This window comes from Triturus cristatus, chromosome 11 (genome assembly GCF_964204655.1).
Source record: "Triturus cristatus chromosome 11, aTriCri1.1, whole genome shotgun sequence".
NCBI classification, from domain to species: domain Eukaryota; kingdom Metazoa; phylum Chordata; class Amphibia; order Caudata; family Salamandridae; genus Triturus; species Triturus cristatus.
Genome location: NC_140594.1, coordinates 959628175 through 959640783, shown reverse-complemented (window position 1 = coordinate 959640783; position 12609 = coordinate 959628175).

Below are 12609 nucleotides of genomic sequence, written 5' to 3'. Positions count from 1 at the left end.
ACCATCCAGCAGCTGACGCACCGCTGGGCAGATATTCTTGACTGGGAGCAGGACCTGGTCGTTTTTGTGATTCCAATATTAATTTAGTTGTGTTCCTACAATACAAAAAAAAAAATCAGAATAGCAGCTCACACTTAAAGGTAAGTTATATTTAGTTTACATTAACCCCTTCCCCGCTCATGACGGAACCACTCCGTCATGAGCCACGGGTGCCGTGTGCTCATGACGGAGTGGTTCCGTCATGCCGCGGCCGTTGGCGGCCGCTCCTCCCACGCGGCGCTAATTCCCCGCCTGTGCGGGCGATTAGCGCCATGGGCGGAGTCATGACGGAACCACTCCGTCATGAGCACAGCTCAACCGTGACTCATGACGGAGTGGCTCCGTCATGAGCACAGCCCCACCGCGCTGCCCCCAAACCCCCCCCAGCGCTGCGGCGGTATTCCTGCCGCAGCCAAGGGGTTAAGAATATTATTATTAATATTATTATGTGATCTTGTTTCTAGTTCCTACTAGGCAGGTGCGCAGCTATACCTAATCGTACTCATCACTGGCACTCGCTTTGCCTGATTAATTAAGTTGGCATTGTAGACTGTCCTCCTGTCACCTTAGTGAATCAGTGATAGCAGTGAGTTAGCAGTCTCTCTGTGACTTTGTTTATGTAGCTCGTACAATTCTAAGCTATGTTACAATGATGTGTAGTTTGCATCTATGCACTACTAAAGAGGGAGACTGAGTTGGTCCATTGATAAGGTTGAGAAATTAGAAAAGAATTAAAGATCATTGACAGCAATGCAAGAGTTCCAAATGTAGTTTTCGTTAAGGACATTTAGAATAGGAATTTCAGGATTAGTATGGGCAACTCAACGATAGTTGATAGACTCAACACTAATACTATATGTGATCTGTTTTAGAGAAGTACAATGTGACTGTGTTTGTCTGTCATAATACATTTGTGGAGATTAACTAAAGCACTAATCTGTTTTTCTTTCTCTTCTTCATATCTTCATCATCACCCAAGGTCAACACGCGGGGCCTTGCAGAGGTGGGTCCGGGAAGAGCTGGGGAGGAGGCTCCAAACACCAGGGCTGCTGCTGAGGACTATGCTCAGCCTAGTTAGTCCTATTATTATTTATTATTATCATTTCCCCAATGTTGGGTTTTATAATTGTGATTGGCTTAGAAGTTCCAGGATGGTAGTTGCTGCCTGGAGTATGGTATCGCTGTCAAGTAATAAAGTTGCTCTGACACCGTTCCATGCAATCTTTCTCTCATGGAATACGAACCCACTACGGCAAAGCACAATGGATTAACTTTTTTTTCTCTTTCCACTATGCTACTTCTCTTTTTTTCCAATTCCTCTATTCAATATTTGTTTCAGTCCTGTTACCCTGCATTATCTTTTTTTCTCCTTATATTACATGGTTTTCTTTTTGGTGGTTGACTTTTTCCAGTCTCTAGTCTCTAGTTCAGTCCTCTCCTATATATATTGTGGTACTGTGAGAGTAAGACTAAGAACACATTTTTATACTCTACTGTCTAGCATGAAGATTGCAGGTTTGTTGAGAAGGCTTTCTTTTTCCTTCTCATGCTCTAACAGTTGAGTTCATGAGAGTGTGGCCATGGACCCCTCCACCAATGTTGTATGTGTGTAATTCATTAATACAGTACACTAGCGGTTTCCATGTAGAGCAGCATGGCTGGAAAAAAGTAAGAGGTCCCATGGCATTTGCCAACCAAAACCATATCTTTCATTGACCATTATTACACCCCTTCATTGTGCTTTTAATGACTGAGTCATCATGATTCATTATCATCATAGGTTATAACTCTGCCCCTCTATTACAAAAAGTTGTTTTGGTTGGCTTCACTACCTGGCTTGTTTAACATTGCAACTAACAAAATGCCCACAGAAATATTTTTGTTAGAAGATACTGCAGTGTTAATCGAACTATAGTGAGGTATGGATGGGTGAAAGGATGGTTGAAAGAAAGAGTAGATATTAAATGGATGGATAATGGATTGGACATTTTGGTGAAAGACCGGGTGAGAGAAAGTAAAGCTTAATCATGGCGGCTATGGGTGAATTAGAATCAAAGGATGAATTAATATTTGGATGGCTTGGATGAATACACAAGGCAGCTCTCATAGAGAGAGGCATGCTTTGTTTATGTAGGGTTGTCAAAGCTATGGTTCAAAGTGGGGGGTATTTTTTTAATTTTTTGTTATACTCCCTTGACTAACTGTATTTGTTAAGCAAGGCAGATGTATCCCACCCATCATTCAATACTGCTCTCCCTGCCCATGGCATTGTTCCACCTCTCACCGAAGTACATTATGGTTCAATTCAGGACTGCAGTGCTGGCTGTACAATGTGTGTCTGCTGCAGTTCATGCAGCATTTACAAAGTTTTCAATGCATTACAAATTGAACACACAAGGTGTGCTTCCCTTCGCCCACACAGTCACCTCTTAGTACTTCACTCCTTTATTTTTCCATAAGTTCTTCCATCCCAGGCTACCAAAAAAAAAATCCATTTGTGGTATGTGCCACATTTGATTTTATGGGCATGAGAAGTGATTCCAAACTATATTACATGGTTACCCATAACAGATTTATTTTATGCCTGTTTAGATATTTCCCTTTGACTCCCACCAACTACTACAGTGACTGAATAAGCCAAACATGATGAATCGATGATCAATTTAGTGACCCCTCTATTCTATATCAAAAACTCTATCCTACCCGCCTAATCCCACTACCATACCCTGCAGTAGAGTAATTCAAGTTTCCTTTCCTTACTGCCCAGCAAATGTATTTGTTGGAAATAATAAGTGGTGGTGGGTGAGGCCAGTGAGTAAAGGGGAAGTAAGTGCATGATTGTTTGGCATATGGGATACACTGTGACAAACATGCCAAATGTGATCTATATAGCCCGTACCTTTCCCTGTAGTGCAGTGCATCATTTCCCCTAACGTCTACTTATGTCAAACAGGACAATATCCTCATTTCATAGTCAAGTGTGAGACATGGTTCTTATTTATCATTCATCTGTCTTTTTGGAGTCAGGGTAGAAAGAGATAGGCATTTGGACAAGGGCAGGGGCATTGGAACTGAAACAAAGATAATTGTCAACCACAGCAGCCCCCGTCTGCAGACAGTAGCAAAATAACTAATACGCTGACTCTAATTTCTTTCCTCTGTGTGTGGCAGAGTATGGTCTCTTTGCACTGCAGCCAAAGCTATGTCCCTGAAGAACCCGACCGAGCGTGTGGACCAGGGCTTTAAGTGGGATTAAAAAAATAGGATGTCTCTCAATGGGGCATCACCGATGCAAATAAGGGCGTGGCTTAAATGTAATTAGGCTAAAAATCTGTGCATCGCATAGTGAGTCACCCGACTAATGTTATGCTGCTTCTGTTATTGCATCCAGATATATATTACAAGTAACATTACACCTACAAGAAGCTAGGACTATTGGCTTTGTCAATGGTTGCTTGTTGCATAAGGTTGTGTATAATATTGAAAATGCTTCCGCTCTTGTGGTAGAGGCTGTGGCTTAATGCTCGGGCTGCCAATTTAAGAGATGGGTTTTGAGTCTCTGGTCAGATTATGATCCTGTGATTCTGGGCAAATCAATTAATTTCTCCATGCATAACAAAATAAAATAATAGTAAATCATGTAAAGCACTCCAATACTTTTCGGCTGAGTTTGCATTATATAAAACTGCAAAAGATTAAAATTTACATCAAAAGCATGGAACTGCTGCAGAGTTAAGATACTTTTTTCCACCATGAGGATGAGGGCAAAAATGAAGAGCCCAATAGGGACTAGTCTCAGCACCTGCTTTTTAGAATGCAGGTGCTGTGCACCGGCAGGACCCTGCCCACTGAAAGCTCTGTCATAGACTCTGCTTCTTGTAACTTAACTCTTGATCACTCCACCATTCATAACTTCATCCCCTCTATTTGTGGGCTCCTGGAGAAACTTCTTTCTATTCCCAGGACAGGTGACAAACAAGAGGTGTACTTTCAGAATCATCTGAAAGCACACTTCGCGCTTTTATACTAGATACATTTCTTTTCTTACAGCGTGGCTGCGGTGCTGATTGTTTGCCTTTTGAAAGTATTTATGTTAATCACAGTGCCCGTTTGGGCTGCATTTAACATAAATACTTTCAAAAGGCAAACCATCTGCCCCACAGCCGCACTCTATTTAGAAAATAAATGCATCATGTTTAAAAGCTCAAACGTGTGCTTTCAGATGATTCTGAAAGCACACCTCATGTTTGTAGACTTGCTTAATTTAATTTCTATATAGAGTGCAACTGCAGGACTGATTGTGGGCCTTTGAGTGAGTATTTATGTTAATCACTGTGCTCATCATGGGCTGCATTTAACATAAATGCGTTCAAAAGGCCCACAATCGAGCTCTATTTAGAAAAGAAATGCAGCAAGTGTAGGCGTCACTTGATGCTGGTTGGGTGCTCCTTACCCCTACTGGCTGCCCTAAGAAGAACAATTACCTGCTGCTCCCTTGTGTTCTCCTTTTGCACGGTGGTCTTGTCTCAATCTTCGCATCCCACAACAAGGAAATGGCAATTTTTCACACCGCTCACGTTTTAAAAATGGCAGCGCAAACGCTCTCCCGGGATGTGCTATGTGTGTGTGCTTCACACCTGCCACAGAGTGCTCAGGGGGGACAGAGGTACGTGCCTGCGCACACCTTACAGGGAACAGTGGTGCTGACTGGCTATGAGCATTGCTCTGGTAATCTAGCACAACACACAAGTTGTACTCCACAGTGAATAATGACTTACTCATTAATGAAAGGTAATTTATTTTTCCACTCAAAGTGTCTTTAAGTTACTCGAAAAGCTTTTAGAAAATAAAATCAAGTTACTGTTTTGTTAATTCAGTGTTCTTTTTATTCGGCTTAATACTTTTCTGCTACACAGTCAGTGCTTTGTATGTGAGGCATGTGGGTAAAGCATAAAATTGGCCTTGTGACTCTCCCTATCATGATCAAATTCCAATGGCCCTAGGGGACCAGCAATGTAGTGCTACAGTGCCACCCAGTCATTTCAAACAATTGTTTGCATAGAGCATGTTTTACAATATTTCTATTTTATTTTTTTCAACCTAGCTATTCCTGCTGGTCCACCCGTACTACCCACCAGGCAGGAGATAGGGTCCCATCTGCGGCAGCAGAGGCTAAAGCGTATTCAGAAGGAATACTGGTGGCTGGTGGTCCTGGAGGAAGACGAAGCAGAAATCGCTGCTTCTCATTCACAGCTGGCCCCAGTGCTGCTGGTCCCCACAGCCTCCCAGCCATGCCGCCACCAGCTGACCACAACTGGTGCCACCACGCTCGGACAGGCCATTACTGAGGCACATCCTGCATCTGTTGGGCGCTATTGAAAGTCGGAATGGAGCACAGCCTGGACCAGTCCAAGACCCAAATCGACAACTCCCTTTTCTAGTCCTTTTTTACATTTTTAGGTATTGCGCCTAGCGTTGCAGTGCTCCCTCGCCCCCTCTCCTCTGTGGTGCACACGCACCACTGGTTTCGATTCCGTGCTTGGATTAAATGTACTCGTAACTTTCCCTATAGCTTTTGCTTTGTGTCTCATTAATTGTTGTTCGCTGTGCAATTAGTGCTTTTGCCTTTGTAAGATGACCACCGCTTTGAGTTCAATGCGACTTTCATAAACTCTAGATTTTTGCTGACTCGCACTTCACCTAAATTGGGTGACTGGCTTTTTTAGTAGATGACACACTCAAAGTCACTTTTGTGAAGCTGACTTGCGCTTCACCTAAAATGGCCCCCAGGCTGATGCTGAAACGTATGCACTTTAGTCACACGGAGCCGAGTGCTTGCACATGCCTTACTTCCTTTGATCGTGACACGTCTTCTAGCAACTGTTGGAGTGTAGGTAGGACACTTTCTCCAATCGTTGCCAAATGTAGCATAGGGTTTGAATTACACGTGTACACATATTGAGTTAGATTTAAGTTTAATCAATACATTTCAGCCTGCCTCACAGCATCAGCTTACTCATCGCCCCTTTACATTCCAGAACACAACACAACATAACATAAAGGCAGCTTGTGACTCCCCATCTCGTGACATGCAGCATGCATGTTAATGAGAACTCCACACTTGCCTCTCAGTGTCTATTACGTGCAGCAGCGTGCGTTAGCCTCGCTGCCACACTCCCTTACCCCTGCTCCTCTGTGGTGCAATAGGTCTCGCATTAATAAATGTTTCAGTTATTGGCATTGCATTATTATCAGCAACGCTAATAGCTCAAACTTTTACTAATGCGAGACCTATTGCATTGCAATGCTTGATGGTTCTGGTGGGGGATTTGATATGGATAGAGAGGGTGGGAAGGGAGTTGGGATCAGGATTTTTATTCAATGGACATTTCAGGTTTTTGGACATTGGTGGTTGGGTCACTATGTTTGGGGTTGAGGGTTGGGCTTGTTGTGTTTAAAAAACAAAAGGGGAAACTTATTCTATTTTATCGAGATTTATGCCTGGTGTAGTTTGTTTTACTTTTACTTTGCACTGCTACCTTTAGTTTTTATGCAGTCTGTGTATGCCTGTGCAAGAGTGTATTATACTGCTGAGTTATAGAGTTATACCTCTTTACGTATCTTGACCATTAGGGGGGATGCTGCCATGATCTACATTGTCTACACCAACCTAGATAAACGATTACTTGTAGTAGCAGTTAGTTACAAACTTGGCTAGTTCACTTCACTCCATAGTTGTCTTACCTGAATATAGATGAAGCAATAACAGAGAAGGCATCAAATACTTCACAAGCAAGGTCCCACTTCCACCCAGGTGAGCCCCAACTGTAGGATTAATTAGGAAGATTATCCATCGCAGGCAACTAAAATAGAAATAAAAACACTGAGTCGGTGGGTTATATCAAAGTTTTTCAAAGAAACGAGACCAGACTACTACATGATGACACAGCAATAATTCCTGAAAGTGATAAAATAACAAAAAATAGCAATAGTCATAACTTGAGCAATGGGGAGCTACTAGTAGTTACAAAATTCTCGAGCCATAAAAAATTGACTCAAAGTCTGGAGTGGATATGCTTAGGCTAGGCATCTATGGTTACACAACAGAGGGCCTGAATGATGCTACTGATGACTGATTGTTATAATGGATTAGTTTGGTAGCCGAGATGTAGAATAAGGATGATGTTTTATTGTTTTTAGTTCTTAAGATGGTCTTGTCGTAGATCTGTATCCAGCCCCAACAGGAGCAGCCTCCCTGCTGCTCAGCTCATACTCCAGCTGACACTCCACATCTCAGGCATCCTCACATTCCATTACATCAACATGCACACCAACATTCCACACAGCACATTCACACTGGCTGAGCAGCAAGGGCAGAGAAACAGAAAAGATGCATTATACCATAATCCAGATACAATAACACATATAAAATTGTGAATACAAGAAGGAAGCATTGAAATTACATAAAGAAACTTGCATGTAAAAATGCTGCAATCTCAACATGGAAACATTGCATATGATGGAACACAACGCAATTCATGAGATGACATTCATATAAATACATAAGATAACATTCAAAGAAAACATTGCAAAATGTAAGATGTAAACATGACATTAAAATACAAATGGTGACACACATATCCCCCCTTTGCAGAGCAAATGAAAATAACAAGAAGTGCAAGATGGCAACGATGCTCTATTTAAAGGTAAATCTTGTATATCGAATAAACCATCCAAATAAGGAAGGAAACAATAAGAAAATGCATATTCCCCTCCACATGCATACCAATTCTAACACACACCCAGCAGATGCATATGAACATACACGAGGCTCTGAGTTACCACCACAACACACGAGCTGGCCAGACTAGCATGGAAATGAGAAATAACACAGAACAACAGCCATAAAAGTAAGAGACAAAACCTCAAAGACTAAACAAGGTACTCCCAAAAATAATACACCACACAGGACTCTCCTACTCACACATGCAAATGAAAACCACTAAATCTGACAAGAAAGAAATGGGTGGATTACACCCATCATCATCCCTGCGGACAGGGCATCTAGTGAAAATAAATGAATGTGAGAAATACACCCCACTAGTGTAACAGAAAGCAGAAAGGCAAAAACAGGTGCACTACACCCACACTAGTATATCAACAAACGAAATGACAATGAATAAGTGCAGAGTCCACGCACTAGAACCATGTGCAACGGTGGAAAAACACACTGTCACAAAAATCCAAAAAAACAGCAGAATAAAAAGAATACTCTACCCAAAGGCACTTTAAAAAGAAAATGTAAAAATAGATTGCACAAGCAAGCTGCAGAGTATAGAACACAAACGTGACAATAACAAGTGCAGAATTCACGCACAAGGAACTTGCACACGAGTGAAAAAACACACTGTCACTGATACATTTTAACACAACAGCAGAATCACTAAAAAACTCCCACGCACAGGAAAATTAGCATACCAAATGCTGAAAACTAATCTAAAGTGAATGAAAAAATACATAGGTGAACGAGTCCAAGCACAAGAATTTGCGCACAGGTGGAACATCACACTATCATTGGAAGACCTATAAAGTAGCAGAAAAAACAATCAAATTCTCACGCACCAGAAACAAAAACAAAGCCATATGACTGTACGAAAAGTGATCATTCCACGCACACAAATTTGCACACAGGTAGAAGTACACACTGCCACAATGAACCTGTTAAGATGGCAAGTTCACATTAATAACTCCCACGCAAGGGAGACTTGCGTACCAGATGACTGAACATAATTTCTGAAACTATATAATTACCGACTGCGAATAAAGGAAATTAAGAATTGCATCAGTAACTACACCGTACTTGAAAACAAGCAATAACTCTTGAAAGGATAAGATCCATTGAGAATGGAAAAAAGTTGAAAAAATACTGCAGCAAAATAAAGGCTACACAAATGCATGGCACTGACAACAACTGCCATTCAATAGTGTGAAGCTTCGCAAAATACCTTCTTCATGGTACACAGTAATTTACCCAGCTGTGCCTGTCACGGAGGAATGTAGCAACTAAGCGATGACAGACTGGCAATGAACTAATCTGTATTGCGATGTAAAGACAATACTTCAGACGGCAGACAGTCAAAGGAGAAGGGACCGCGTTTCACCTGAGCATGCACCAGCATCTTGACGCTCCTTCCCTCTACACAAGCTTCCTGCCAAGCAACTTCTGGGAAACTATTGAATTTCCCACCATACCGGGTGACAGAGCTCGGGAAGTAATCCAAACTGGAATTGGACAGCTTGCTCTTAAATCATGATAGCAATAGCAGTAGCAGAGATGACGCGCCCCTGGTGGCTTCAGGCACATCAGTGTTAGAAAGTGTCGCACAGTAGGTAGAATTCCAGCGTTCCTGGCTGCCGGCAGAAAGGCAGACAGGCGCAAAGAACATCCGGCAGTTCCCTCACGTGACAGGGCGTGCGCTCCTATGAACTCCTCGCGGACTATTCGAATGGCGCATGTTGGTAACGGTAAGAGTGAGCACTAAACCCACCAACAACTCCTTGCAGCCCAAAAATGCTGCATGTCTTAAATAGTCTCAGAATAGAGTAAGCATAGCGTAATATCAGGTCCAACAAGCTGTTAATGGCGATAAACTGAACACTGCAGTGTGCCACCAGGATTAATCCATGTCGCATGTAACAGTTCCCTTTGTGAACACAAACTGTTAGTTACTCCCAGTGGTCGAAGTGGGGAAAAAAAAGTAGGGGAACTGTGGGCGGAGGATCAGGAGGCGGGAATGACAGGGGATTTGTTCAGTGGGCGGAGTCAGAGGTGTGGCTAAAAAGAGCAAAACATACCAATTTTTAGTATGTTTGGCATTTCACTGACCAGTTACCGCTTATAACGTTATTTAATACAATCAATGGATACACGTTTATTTGAGGTTTAATATATGAGCCAATGATATTAAAATACATTTACAATGTGGGATACGTTTTCCATCACAGAAAGTCCCAAATGCGCTTAGATGTGGAACCAGACACTATTTGTCTACGAGCAATGCAGTTTCTTTCATCAGCTCTCTCCCTTTTTCTAACCATTTCTGAACATAAAATTTGGGTTTAAATTCTATGACCGGTGGCCCGACGTGTTGGGAAGCACTGTTGATTACATCATTCTGAGTCCCTCGGTCAATGCAAACTTGTAGTCCTACATTTTTTATGTGCTTCACGCAACATGTCATGAAGCTAGCATTAGTTACCTCCTGGTTTCATGTTATTGTATGTAGAATTAGCACTCAAAAATTTATACATACACCTAAAACAACTCAGACTTGTTGGTTTTGCAGATGCTTTTAGCAATATCAGATGAAAGAGAAACAATTATTATATTAGTATTTTGTGAAATTACTACTCAAGTTAGTTAGCAATGAGACTTGCAAATGTATCAATTCTGAAATTATGAGACTCAAGCAGTTGTAGAGTCAGAAACAGGTAGTGGACCTCAGATTATCTCACTCAGTTATTTTCTCCCCTTCAGGCGAATATCCTCTGCAGTCACTATTAGCCACTTCATCCTTTGTCTCTCCACAAGCACTGTAGGTGTCTAGAAATTCAACCCAACAGAGACTGCATGAGGAAGTTCAAACATGAATGACAAAATATCCTAGTTTGCAAATGTTTTACACATAATTATAGCTCTGCCATATTTGCCACATAATACATCATCCGTTACATAATCTGATGGTTCTAACAAAAAAATTGTTTGTAGCTCAAACGGATCAAAACACGTGGCTTGTGTTGCTGTGATGTAGAAGGCCCTTTAGAAAGGTTGACTGGTCAACATTGTCACTGCTGCACTTGTATGTTAAACTAGTATTAAATACGCAAAAGCTTTGCAGAGACTGTTAGTATATGTCAAATAGTCAGAATAATAAAGTATCCGAAAATGTACCATGCATTACGCTGCAGCCTTTCTTTGCTGCATAATTTAGTCAACACTGCAACATAAATTTTGTCCTCCATTGCTGCATTATTGCAGTGGCCCCAAAGCAAGCAGCACATGTTAAAGGTTCTTGTGCAATAAGCAGAGAGACTGTGAAGTTTGCAAACTTAGAGGTATATATACGGTAATGGTGGCGTAGGGCAGCACAGCAAGTTATTTTGCTATGCTGTCCTGCGTCACAGGGAAAGGGCAGGAAAGCACCATATTTATCCAATATGGTCCATTTTTGTCTTTTCCCCCTGCACTGGTGCTGTTTCTTAAGCCTAGCGCCAATGCAAGCACCCTGTTGCGTGCAGGATTGTTTTTGTGCAGGAAGCGGCACCTTCCTGCACAAAAACAATCCTGAGAAGCTTTTTCCTCTTTCTATGTGTGCTGCACATATAGAAAGAGAAAAAAACAGGGAGAAATAAAGAAATTTCTCCTTGTTGTGCCCCCCTTGGGGAGGCGTAAGATTTCGACACATTCCCAGGTTTACAAGTCCTTGTAAATCCAGGAATGCATCAAAAACCATTGGAGTTGCATGGTAACACCACCGCAACACGTCCCTTGTGCAGAGGAAGGCAAAGCGGTGATTTGCACTGTGTCGCATTACTCCATATTTATAAAACCATTCAAAGCCATGAAAAGTGGCTGAGTGGCTTCATAATTATGACTTAGAGATGTGCGTTGTGCATTTACCACGTTCCGTGGTTCAAACATGATGCAAGGTCCTCGTAAATATGCCCCTTGGTTTGGTGTGCATGCATATCCTGCATTGTCCATCCCTGGTGAGTTTCACTACTACTGCTAGAACAAAGCCAATGGAGGCACCACTGGGTGAGGCGGACTGGCCTCAAAGGTCGTTTGACCTCAGTGACAAAGTCTCTGTTTATCTAGGGTGTGCTGCTTTGTAGGCCTGTCTGCAAGACTGGAGGTGAACCAGTATGGATTGTGGTGGACAGGGCTTCAAGGCTAACCCACACAGGCCACCGGATGGGTCCACCTGCTGGTGCTAAGAGACTAGGGCTTCTAAGGCCTAGCGAGGCCTTCTATGGTCTAGTAGGGGAATGTGAAACTATTTGTAATTAGTAGAAGTGCAGTGAAGCAGTTCAGTTCAATAACCGCTGATCACGTGTCTGTGATTGTTTTTTCAGGGCAGATTTTGTACATTGCTTCATGAGTAGGTTTTTAAGGGTCGGTGCAGTGGGACAGAGATCATAATCATTTGTATGGGAACACCTCGTGTTCTCTGTACATTGTAAGTTCTTGCTTTGTTTGCTGTTTTTACTTGTTTGCTGTTTTTACTTGTATACTGTGATTTTCATTGTCTGTGCTTTTATTAACTGTGAATTTACTAAACAGCGTTCGGTGTACAAGTTTGACAAAGTTTGCTCTTCACAAACATAAACAAGCATTTACAGTGGAAAAGCTATTGGCATTGTAAATGACAAACCTTTTATCTGTGTTGGTTTTGAAAACAGATAAATAAAAGGCATTGGCATTTACAATGCCAATAAGTTAAAATTTTGCAAATGTGAGATCTATTGCGTTGACAATGCTTATTTTTAAAAGCGCCAAGGTTTGGGCAC